The 12,391-nt window shown below is 43.7% G+C and overlaps 1 protein-coding gene and 1 pseudogene across 6 annotated transcripts in view; both read right to left on the bottom strand.

Annotated features, from left to right (window-relative positions):
- TMEM50B (transmembrane protein 50B) overlaps positions 1–10,607 on the bottom strand; it is a 30,827-nt gene extending 20,220 nt beyond the window's left edge. For 2 of the 6 annotated variants that reach the window (XM_088793986.1, XM_074325897.2), the window contains exons 1-2: positions 10,447–10,599; positions 5,582–5,739 (exon numbers count right to left, since the gene is read on the bottom strand). The gene's annotated coding sequence lies outside the window, so the exon portion shown is untranslated. Of the gene's footprint in view, positions 1–5,581; positions 5,740–9,269; positions 9,713–10,446 lie in introns of those variants that run through there. The other 4 variants (XM_074325876.2, XM_019730215.3, XM_074325895.2 and 1 more) reach the window with 4 other exon arrangements.
- On the bottom strand, positions 8,700–8,888 carry LOC141568143 (small nucleolar RNA U3; annotated as a pseudogene).
- Positions 10,608–12,391: the final 1,784 nt, after the last annotated feature.

Below are 12,391 nucleotides of genomic sequence, written 5' to 3'. Positions count from 1 at the left end.
ATTACTGCAAAGGTTTCCAGAATGGTTAACCTGCCCAATGTCACAGAGCTAGCCGGAGGAGAGCCAAAATTTCCACTGAAGTTCTGATCTGATTCCAGAACCTGCGCTCATGGCCGTTACACGGCAGTGCCACCCATCACCAGACAGTCGCACAGCATGTCTCTCATTTCAGATTTCATGAGAACGTTATGGTTCCACTACCCGTGGTGAAGAAAGCAAGAAGAACAAGATGGAAAAGAAACAGCCCCAATTTACAGGAACACTGTGATCATTTGGAAATAGAGGAAAGCAGCTCTGTGAGACCCACCATGACCACAGTGATCACTGCTGATTGAAATCTGGCCAGAGGAGTCTGGACAATACAATTTTTGTTCCTGGATTGGTACAAACCTGGTTTCTAAGCACTTCCAGCGTGAATATTTTATAGGCCTAAAATCCAACAGCAAGAATTAGTCAGACATCTAAATACTTTTGGAAAACACATTTTACATACTTAATTTTAGGGAATGCTTATTATTTTTAAACAATGTATTAAACATGACAGATTTTTTTATTGGGGGATATTGGGGAACAGTGTGTTTCTCCAGGGCCCATCAGCTCCAAGTCGTTGTCCTTCAATCTAGTTGTGAAGGGCACAGCTCAGCTCCAAGTCCAGTCCCCGTTTTCAATCTTTAGTTGCAGGGGGCGCAGCCCACCATCCCACGCGGGAATTGAACCGGCAACCTTGTTGTGCGCTCTAACCAACTGAGCCATCCGGCCGCCCCAGGGAATGTTTACTTGCCTTCCAACTTGTAAATTACAAATAACAAGAATAAAATTTAGTAAGTGCCACCAATTATGGTAGAAGATTTAAATCTAAAACCCAAAGTAAAGGATAGGGAGCACAGATATTTAGAGACTTTAATTTTATAACTATGTAACTTCCCCAGTAACATCCTTAACAACTTCTAATTATTCAAAATGTGGGCTACTTAATAAATTCTCCACTGCTTCTCTATGCAATTGATTCACAGATTTAAAAATCCAGTCCCAGATCCATACATCCAACCACCTGCAAGCAAAGTCACCTCAAAATCAACATGTCCAAATACAAATTCATGATCTCTTCCTCCAAACCTGATCCCATTCCGAGGTTCCCTAAGTGACCTGAGTAGCACTGTCTCACCTGTCCCATTACAATAGCCTCCCAACTGATCTAGCCACATCTACTCCTGCCCCCATCAATATGTTCTGATACTGCAGCTGGAATGATTAAAAAAAAAAACCAAAAAAAAAAAGCACACAGCTGGTATCTCCCTCCTCCCTAAAACCTTTCACTGCTTTCCCATTTGTTTTAAGATAAAGACAAAACTCTATTTGCAGGCCAATCACTTGGCCCAGCCTCCTCTTACATTTTCTTCTTTCCTCCAGTCATCCTGGTTTCTCTTTTAGTGCCTCATTCTTGCTAAATCGCCCCATCTAAAACCCACACAGCCTCTCTGTCTGATACCTTTCCATTCCCAACTCACCGAGTTAATCCAACTCATACTGTCAGATGGCAGCTTAGCTGTCACTTTTCAACTCATCAGCTTTCCCTTCCTTCATTTATCTACAGTGTCTATGACACGCCAGGCACTGCTATCGACACTTAGGATACATCAATGAACAGATAAAAAGCACTCGCTCTATGGACCTTCGGGAGTGGGGGCAGGGCAGGGGGGGAGAAACAGACAATAAGCATAATTTTTAAAGTAAATTATATACCACGGTAGTATAACTTTCATGGGGAGAAGGCATTGGGAATATAGTAAGGCTGGATAGATAGTAGCGCCAGATGAAGGGCCAAATTGATGGAGTTAGGCCCCGCTGAGAAGACAACCCCTGAGCCAAGACTTAGCCCTGTGGCTATCTGACGGAGAGAACAACATCGGGGCAAGGCCCTAAGGCAGAGTCTCCATGGAGAAGGAAACCAGTGTAGCTGCAGTGGAGTAAGTAGGAGAAAACCAGATCAGAGGTGACAGGACCAGGAAGGATAATTCTAGAGCCTCAGCAGCCACCCCGAGAACTCTGGTTTTTACTGATTGACAAAGAGAGCCATAGAGAGTTCTGAACAGAGTGACTTATGTTTAAGGGCTGTTGAATTAATCCCAGTGAAAGATACCGACTTCCGTGAACAGATGGAACCCCCCTGGTATGTTATTATTAATCTTATGATTTGATTAACACCTACCTCTCCATGTAGAGTAAGCCCCATGAAAGACACCCGGTTTTGCTCACTGTAGTTTTCCAGGGCCAACCACAGACTGTCTGGCACTAATCGGCATTCAAGCACTTGTTGAATGACTGACTCTAACTATTACAGCTTTCAAATTCTGAAATGCAATACATGTCTCATTATCCTGTCACGAAAAGAAATGGAGTCAACTTTATACCTGTATTTATTTAAACTGATGATCTGTAGAAGTTGTATTACCATAAGATACTTCATTTCAGTGAGGGAAATAAATTTTGCCGTGATAATATATTCAAAAACATTATTTCTTAAAATCATCCTCCCTGCTTCCCAAGTCCAGATTCTGCCAGATTTTTCTCCCTAAAATTCAGACTAGATCTTGCCTTTCATTCAGAAACTCCCAACAGCCTGTGAGATAAAGTCCAAAATATACGGAGTGCGTCCAATCTCCCTATATAGCTTTCTTCTCACCTACTATCTTGACACACTCTATACTCCAGCCACAAAGAAAAGGGAAAAGGCAGCCAATACTTGTTGAATATCTGTTAGGCAAACTGCTAAGTTTACACACACACACACACACACACACACGCACGCACGCACGCACACACACGCGCGAGGTCTGACAATTAAGTTTGTGAACTTGTCGCACAGATGTTGGTAATCTTTTTTGGTATCAGAGGGATTATTCATTACGAATTTGTACCAACTGGACAGTTAACCAAGTTTACTATTTGGAAGTGCTGAAAAGGCTGCATGAAAAAGTTATACGACTTGAACTTTTCGCCAACAATTCATGGCTCTCGGAGACGGCCTCATTACGGGACAAATGGTGATGCTTACAATCTTAGCAATGGAAGGGACCCTTGAGGTAATTTGGTTCAGTAATTCCCAAACTTGGCTGATCATTATGTTCACCTAGAGAGTTTTTAGAATAGATAACCTGGCATTACTCTTGACTTTCTGATCATGGGGGAAGGAGTGAGTCCTAATCACTTTTTTCCCCACCTGAACTCCCTGAGTTACTACCGTGTTTCCCCGAAAATAAGACCTACCCTGAAAATAAGCCCCAGTTAAGATCGTCAGCCAGACAGAAGCATTTAGTACATTATGACGATGTTCCAGAAGATGACATGACTGTATTTGAATAAACGAAGATTGTTGTACATGAAAAAATAAGACATCCCCTGAAAATACACCCTAATGCATCTTTTGGAGCAAAAATTAATATAAGACCTGGTCTTATTTTCAGGGAAATATGGTATAAGACCTGGTCTTATTTTTGGGGAAACATGGTATGAAGTTAGCTTGTCACTGGTCCATGTCCCTATGTTTGGGAACCACTGATTTAGTCCATCCCATTCATAGGCCAGTGTTATACAGCTGGAGAATGTCTGAGCCAGTACTAGAAGGCGGTTTCCCAGGTTCGTTTTTTTCTAGACATTATTTGAATACCATTTGTCAAACTGCTCATGAAAGCATTTACATGATTTCTGCCTGGAGAAGGAATTGTTTGATGTGTGTCCTGAAGGTTAAAATGGGAGTTTGTCTATAGATAAGAGATGAAAGAGGCATTCCAAAGAGATTTTTATACATATATATAAAATGTATATATATGTATATATGAGGTCTGACAATTAAGTCTGTGAACTCTTCCTAGAAAAAGTGCTACGTGCCTCATTGCTGAATCTCACTACGGTCACCTTCCAAGTACTCCCCTTCGGAAGCTATGCACCAATGCCAGCGCCTAGTCTACCCTTCAAAGCAATTTTGGAACTCTTTTTCTGGAATGGCCATCAGAGCTGTCATCGTATTACCTTTGATGTCCTGAATGTCATCAAAATGTCTTCCTTGCAATATTTTCTTTATCTTCGGGTAAAGAAAGAAGTCATTGGGGGCCAGACCAGGTGAGTAGGGAGGGTGTCCCAATACAGTTATTTGTTTACTGGCTAAAAACTCCCTCGCAGACAGTGCCATGTGAGCTGGTATATTGTCACGATGCAAGAGCCATGAATTGTTGGCGAATTTTATCAGTAATTCCATCTATGTCAAAATATACAATTAACAAACCAAGTGAAATAGGTTTAACTTTATTAATCCTGGTTAAAAAAAAAAACGTTTAAGGCAGTCTGGGCCAGTCGGGAAAATCTGAATATAGGTCAGATATGAGAGGATAATACAGAATTATTTTCTTGGATGTGATGATAGAATTGTGGTTATGTAAAGAGAATGCCCTACTGTTAGGAGAAACATGCTTATATATTTAGCGGTGGGAGTACTGATGTCAGCAACATTACCATCCAATGGGTAAGCGAAGAAAAAAAGGATAAAGGAAATAGGGCAAAATGTTAAAATGCTGACTCTACTTTTCAACATTTCTGTTTAAAATTTTTTGTAACAAAAAGTTGAAAAAAACAAAGGCATACTATCATGAATGGCCACCTACATATAGAGGACTGCTACACAATCCAAGGGCGGATCCAGCCATGGCAAAATTCCATTCACTCCCTAAGGCCATCCTTGCCTCGGGGTCCAGCAGGAGCCCTGCTGAGGCATGTTTGCATCCTCTGGGATTGCTCAGTAAATGCCCTACTCCCCAGTTCAGAGAAACCGGCCCCAGGGGCACAGCTTCCAACCCACAAGGGGAAAGAGAACTCTACCGGCAAGCAGTACTGGGAAAGCAAGGCCTATAGTAAGAATTTTTTTCTTAAAAGATTTTATTGGGGAAGGGGAACAGGACTTTATTGGGGAACAGTGTGTACTTCCAGGACTTTTTCCAAGTCAAGTTGTTGTTCTTTCAATCTTAGTTGTGGAGGGCGCTGTTCAGCTCCAGGTCCAGCTGCCATTGTTAGTTGTAGGGGACGGAGCCCACCATCCCTTGCAGGAGTTGAGGAATCGAACTGGCAAACTTGTTGTTGAGAGCCCACTGGCCCATGTGGGAATCGAATCGGCAGCCTTCGGAGTCAGGAGCACGGAGCTCCAACCGCCTGAGCCACCTGGCCGGCCCAGTAAGAATATTTTTAAAGGGCTCAAAGGCAGTGGACATGTTCCAGCCCCAGTTATCACCTCCCAGTATTTGCCAGCACAGAGGCAGCTACAGGCATAGACTCTGGAGTTAGTCCTGGCCTGCACGTGCCCCTCCATCCAGTCTCTGCCCAGCTGCGCCTACTTGGCCAGGTTCCCTCAGCCACTCTACTCTTCATGGAGTAGTTGCTCTGTGCAAAGCACTGTTCAAGCTTTAAAAGTCCTTGGGCTATGGTCTTCTGGTATGTAAGCAGGGGTGATGAAAGCACGTCCCTCAGAATGTGAGTATTAATAAGAACAGCAGTGTTCAGCACATGTGATTACTCAATACTGTCAACTACCTACCAAACGGATGCTTCACGTACACGTAACTGCTTTGCAGAGGGCTCTCTGCTCCTGGCAGGAAAGTCAGGACTCCTTGGTCAGGAAAAACTATTTCTGTTTCTGGGTGAAGATGGCAGAGTGTACATCAGCATCTCATTTTGCTCCCTCCTGAAACGTCACTAAAAGTACAATAAAAGTAGTTTTTCAAGTGTCATAAACTCCTAATGATACAGAGACAGAAAAGGAGACAACAATAAAATTTTGAAAGCTAGAAAGCAAATGGACAATGGTAACTGACTAAGCACACCCAAGAAAGCTGAATTTCCAAGCCAGCGGCAAGGAAAGCTGACAACCAACGCAGTAAAGACTTGGGACAGTAGTTAGAAAACTTAGATCCCCAGATACTCTCTTTTCTCTTTATGGGCCTGGCAACTGCTTCTTCCATATCCTAGCAGAAGTCTGAGACTTTTTTCCTTGTCTCTTGTGTTCTGGACTGGGGATACTATCTAAGCACCAATGAAGACGTACGTATCACACTGGAAACTGGACGTACGGGAATGTTGTTTTCCTGTTCTAGCTCACGAAAACCGGCAGCTGAATCCTTTCCGTACACACAAGAAGGTGGAAAACTATGCAGAGAAAGAAAACTTAAAACAAATCATTGTAACTTCAAAGATAAGAGAACACATTTCATCTATTAAACAATAGGATGCTATCATAAGAAACATTCAGACTAAAAAAAACAGCTTTTGGAAATTAAAAACATGATCTTGGCAATTAAAAAAAAAAATCCAAATAGAAGGGTTGAGAAATAAAAGTTAAAATATAGCAGTAAGTAGCAGGATGGAAAACAGATAAGAAAATTAGAAGACCTTTAAAAGATTCACATGTAAATATTAGGTAATCCAAAAGAGAGACTACAGAGAAAATAGAAGGGAGAAGATAACAAAATATTTCAAGAAAATGTCCCAAGAATAAAGGTTTTAAAGGGCCCATCAAATACTCAACCTAATGGAAGAAAATATGAGTAAGTCTACACTAAGACACATCACTTACAATGTTAAAACACCGGGGTCAAATGTAGATTCTATAAATTTGCAGAGAGGGGAAAAAAAAAAGAACAGGTCACATACAGAGGATCAGGAATCACAAAGCTCAGCATTCTCAACAGCAACCCTGGAAGCAGGATGACAATGGAGCAGTAACTTAAAAACTCTGAAGGAAAATTATTCCCAATTAAAATTCTATTAACAGCCAAAACATCAATCAAGTATGAGGATAGAATCAAAACACAGGCAAAGTCTCCAAAAAGTGTTACTCTTTTTGTCAAGAAGCTACTGGAGTTTCAGTACCACCAGAGAGAGTAAATCAATAAAAGAGGATACAGCAAAGATCCAACACAGGAGAGCTCAGAAGCCAGCTGTGCCCCAGATGAGGAGAGTAACCAGGCCAGACTGAAGCAGTGTCACAAGAGACAGATTATGTCCCAGCTGCTATACCAGCGTGTTAACCTGAGGATTGCATGCCCCTGAACCTGGCCCACATTCCTGTCTGTACTCAGCAGGGCTGGGCTTGATCTTGGTCATATGCTCATGCGGTTCCTGCTCTCCTCCCAAGCCCCGCAGCCTGGATCAGCAGAGAGCATTCACTTCCCTCCCAGAAGGGTTCTGCTTTGACCTACCCTGCTAACTGCAGGCAGGCCTTGGTGAGCTAAGCAGCAGACACAGAGCAGCCCATTCCCTCATATTCCTGCTGTCCTTCCAGTACTTGGACCACACGAGAGCCCTCCAGAGCCCCTGACTGCAGTGAACCCCATTTCCTAGGACCCACTCAGATCCCTGACCATTGACTTCCTCAGAAAGGGCCCTTGCAAACAGAGACGTTAAAGCCATTCTTTTCTGCTCATCTTTTCCTGATAGTGACAATACTGTCCTTTCTTTACACAGTCAGGTTTGTGCTTAAAATTATGAAACAAAATTTTAATCTCAAATTTAGAAAGCTCTAGCATTTTTTATTAAGCCTGTTTAGATCTCACCTGCACTGTTGGGGAGAGAACTTTACTACCATAGTTTATTTAATGAAAGGTCTACTTAGTAAAGGCATAGTTTATAGTATGCAAGGTTTGAACTAAACTGCAGAAATTTGTAGTGTTATGATTTTATAGACTGGCAGAAAAAAAAATTAATTCCGAAGTTATGATTTTGTTGCCCTTTAGAACATTAAAGTATTATATCTAACTCTGCAATTTTACTGACATTCCTTTCTCTATGGACTACATAAATGTCTATTCCTTAAATCCTCTTAAAATCAGCTCTTTGTGGCACTGTCAATAAGTTAAATAAAACTTTGAAACACGCTATCTATTTTATCAAGAATTTTGTTTTTAACTCTATTCATTCAAGATCAAATATATTATTTAGGATGTGTGTGTATGTACTTTTATGTATATATGTGTAAATATATGTGTGTATTTATACATTTATGTATAAAGCTTATTTTAAAAAGCAAGAGAAAGATTAACAAAACAATCAAGATAGAGGCAACTTCTGGAAGAAAGATGTAAATGTTTTGTTTCGTAAGTAATCGGTGGTAGATACAATGATGATCATCGCAAAAGTAGCCTTCAAATATACATATATGTTTTACACAATTTCTTGTCCCTGAGATACATTTTGCAATAAAGGAAACTTATTTAAAAAGAGAACAAGAATTTCTGTTACTGTTGGATATGCTAGGGAATTACCACCAGATGATATTACACAAATATGTCTGTTCACATTTTCTCTTCCTGCAGCCACTCTCTATTCATTCCTGCCAAGCCAATCAAATGAGTCAATACGACCTCATAGTCAACACCACTGAATGGTAACAAGGTTAATAAATTCGCCATTATTTACCGTGGTCCTCAAAATTTTCTTAATCCAATCTCTGAATATAAAAGGACACACAGCTTCTAAGAAATGCATTCAAATCAAACAGAAATCAGCTACGGCCTTTAAATTATGAAATCCTCTAAGTTATAAAAAGAATCCTGGTGAAAAGAGTTATTTTTATACTGAAGTACAATGATCTGTTTAAATTATCTACTTGAAACATTCTACAATGTCAAAATGATTTATTTTATTTTGTTTTTATAGACACCACTCATTCAGACTGTGTTTTCTCTCTCTTACTCTCCCAAAGGAAGATCTCAATCAACCGCTAATGGCAGTTACAAAAGCAACACCAAGATCTGGCTTCAGGCTCAGGAGAGCACACTGCACCTCTTCCTCGTGGTTTCCAGTGCTCTGCACAATCAGGGCAAAACGATTTTTATGCAGCAAGACTTTTAATGGCTAAGACCCAGAAACAACCAAAATGTCCATCAATAAGGAACTGATAAATATATTACAGTACATCCAAACAAAGGCATACTATACAGTATTTTAAACATGAGGTCCACAGTACTGATACAAAAATGTGTCCTTACATTAAGCTAGTTGCCCAACAGTATTATCACATGATTCCCTGTTAGGGAGTGGAATTCAGGATGTAAAGGATGCAAAGTGAAGAAATAAAGAATTCTGACTTTTCACTTGATATACTTCTGTGCTGTACGAATTTTTTCTTGATATTCTTCTGTAATATTAAAAAGATTACAACCTGAATATACTTCTGTAATCAATTAAAAGGAGAAATTAAAGATAAAATGATAAGATAAATTATTTACCTTGGAATCCAGAAGTGAATTCAGGAAAGACCAGCCAGTTAAAGCTGCCCGTAAATCCTAATGGGCAGAAGATGGGGGTGGGGCAGGCACGTCTCCGGAAGGGAAAACTACATCCTCCCCCGCTCTCAATAAACCTGCTTTTCCAGCGGCATCAATATTCAAGACAACTTTTTATTTTCATTTTAAGAAGGAAGAGTCTTGCAACACTATCACGGGTGAAAAAATGTTTAACGTTTATTCTACGTCTCAAACCTATGCAGGTTTGAAAGAAGACAAGTGCTGGAAGTGTGCCAAGCCTGGGAGTAAGAGCCTCGGGAACTGTTAAAACGGGGGATTTAGTACAGGTAAGGGAAAAGTCTGAGAGAAGAGGTGGACATGCCAAAAAGAAAGTGAGAAGCATAACGATGATTACATTCATTCCAGTGGGAGCCTAGAAACGCCCCTCAACGCGCGCGCGCGCGCGCGCGGCTCTGGCAGCGAGAGCGCGAGCACAGCCGGTCTCCTCACGGCTCAGGTTTTCAAAAGGTCATCTGTTTACCTTTCCGATTAAGCACCTCCCAGTAATTAACTCGGAAGCCAACGTATTGGTTAAAAACCAAAATGGTCTTGCCCAGCGCAACTACCACTGCGAACAGTGGCAATTCTCTGCTGCTACTTATCTACGAGGACGCTCCACACTTTATGATTCATTCTCAAAAGAATGTTGATCCTCTTCCATCTCCTCTTCCCACCTCTGCACCTGACTCCCGTACGGACACGGTCGGAAAAGCCCACAAAGCGGTGGCCACATTCCCAGCAATGGTTCAGAGCAGTCCGGAGAGACGGCGAAGTACTTGGGTCGCCCCCAGGCACCCCGCGCGAGCCTTACACCGTCTCTCCCCGGGCCGGTCTCCCTGGGCAGCTGACAGGCTCCAGGCGGAAACCTTTCCAGACCTCCCAGGGAAGCAATCTGATGGCGAGATAACGCTGCACTGAGACCAGCCCCGGCCGAGAGCCGACCAGGGCGCGTCACGGCCACCGTGGGCCCGAGGCCACTGGAGCAGCGCGGGAGGGGGCAGCGATGGCCCCCATTCCGCAGGCCTCCGGGGGCGCCGCTGTACTTCGCAGGCCGGGCCGGGCCGGGCCGGTGGGGACCGCCTCCCCTAGTGCGCCTGGGGGCCTGGCCGACAGCACTCACCCGGCTTTCCCCGACGCCCACGCCGACCCCAGGTGAGCACACAGGAGGAGGAGGCTGCACCGCAGCTGGGCCCGCGTACCCCGCTCCGCCTCAGCCAGGAGCGGGGAGCGGAGGGCCGGCACCAGGCTAGAGCGCCGAAGGGGCGGGGCGGGGCGCGGCGCCGTGCGCACCGCAGCAACCAATCGGCGCGCGGCAAGTGGCCGACCGGGGGCGGGGCGAGGCTTAGTGGGCGGGGCGAGACTCCAGCGGACCGGGCGAAGGCGCTGCAGTTCTGTGGGTCGCCAGCCAGACCCCGCGCTACTCGGTTTGTGGCCGCTCCAGTGGTCTTCGGGGCGGCTGCGACGCGCTTCCCCCTCAGCCCCCGACGCGCTGTGTTTCTGCTCGCGGACTTCAAGTATAGCCTCCGTGAGATCACGAGCCGGGGAGCCCAAGACCCAGAAGGCAGGGGCTCTCGTTACCTTTGCCTACAGGTTCAGCGGCGTTGGCCGCGAGCGGTTCAGAGTAGGGCAGGTGCTCCTGGAGGGTTCTCCGGAACTTAAGGTCTGTAGAGACGCCTCTACCCTAACCCGCCACTCAAAAATGGAGGCCTGGAAAGGTGAAGTTACTCGTCCAGAGCTACTAACTAGCACTGTAACTCGAGGTTACCAGCACAATACAACTGGTCTTCTGAAACTGTCTGGATGCTTTTCCCGACCATCCACCCAGATTTTTAGCTTTCTTACAGTCAGGTCTCTTCCTATTGTCTCCTTTAAAGACACTGTGTCTTGAATTTTCAGCATCATTTCAACAGCCTTTGAAAGCCCCGTCTAAATTTTTCCTACAGAATATAAAACATCATTTAGTTGTCTGAGCAAAAGACACTGTGTAAGTCCAGATATTTTCAATGGAAATCTAAAAAAGTTTTTACCCGAGGTATAATGCAATAAAAGGTTCTGTGTCCCGAGTTATCACAAAATGCCATCCTTACACTCCTGTTACTTCTATAGATCTTACTATACATGTAAGAGGGACAATCCCTACTTCTTGTTATTTTTCCACTTTCCCTCAGTTCTCATTTTCATATGTACTATTTTTTTATTCTTTATTGTTGCGACCTGCACAATACAAGCCGTGGGAAGGCGAGGGAGGCGGCGAGGGTTAAACTATAATAAAGAGACAGAGACTCATATACAGTTAAATCACAGAGGACCAGGGGACTCGCAGCCTTAAGAGACTGGAGCCCCGAATCGGGTCGTCATCAATATTTATTGATTTCTTACAATAAGCATCACATGATTAGGGGCGGGGTCTGCAAAACTCTTACACCACACTGTAATAATTTTTCCAATACCCACATAATTGTCCCAAAGCAACCGATGCACATCGTCCCCAGGTGACTAAGGTGCGGTGTGTACAACCCCTGGGGAGCAAGTCTCACAAGGCAAAACTATCCCATGAGCTAAGCAGAAAGAGCGAGATCTTATCACTCTAATGGGTCCTTTGCACAACAGGGTGCAGGGCAACAACTGGGGCTGCATCAGCAGCTTCCCGTAATGACAAGGAGGAGGGGAACGGCTTCCTCCTAACTTTTATTATACTAGCTCATGGGGGTCCCAATGGGGTCCCGTCTGGCTTAAGTCGTCCCTCCCTTGAGGAATCTTACTTGTCTTTGACCGCAGACCCTTCTCCTGAGGACCAGATGGAGAGACTCTAGGTATTACAAACTCAACCCCAAAGAGGCACAATCCCACAGAGTCCTCTTTCCCTAAGGAAAGATTGGAGGGGACAGACAGCTAGGCTGCTGTGTGACCACACTTTATATTTTGTCAGTTGGCAAATAATACATTTATTGTTACTTTATCCATCATCCTGATACATGTGCCTAGGATATAGGTGCTAATAAATATTTCCTGAATAAATTACTTTTGAAATATGTGCAACCCTAAAACTGGTTAAATTACTGACC

This window comes from Rhinolophus sinicus, chromosome 17, assembly GCF_057876585.1.
Source record: "Rhinolophus sinicus isolate RSI-liver-muscle chromosome 17, RSI-T2T, whole genome shotgun sequence".
Taxonomy (NCBI): Eukaryota; Metazoa; Chordata; class Mammalia; order Chiroptera; family Rhinolophidae; genus Rhinolophus; species Rhinolophus sinicus.
Note: the sequence above shows the minus strand (reverse complement) of the source record. Positions and strands in the feature narration are given on the sequence as shown.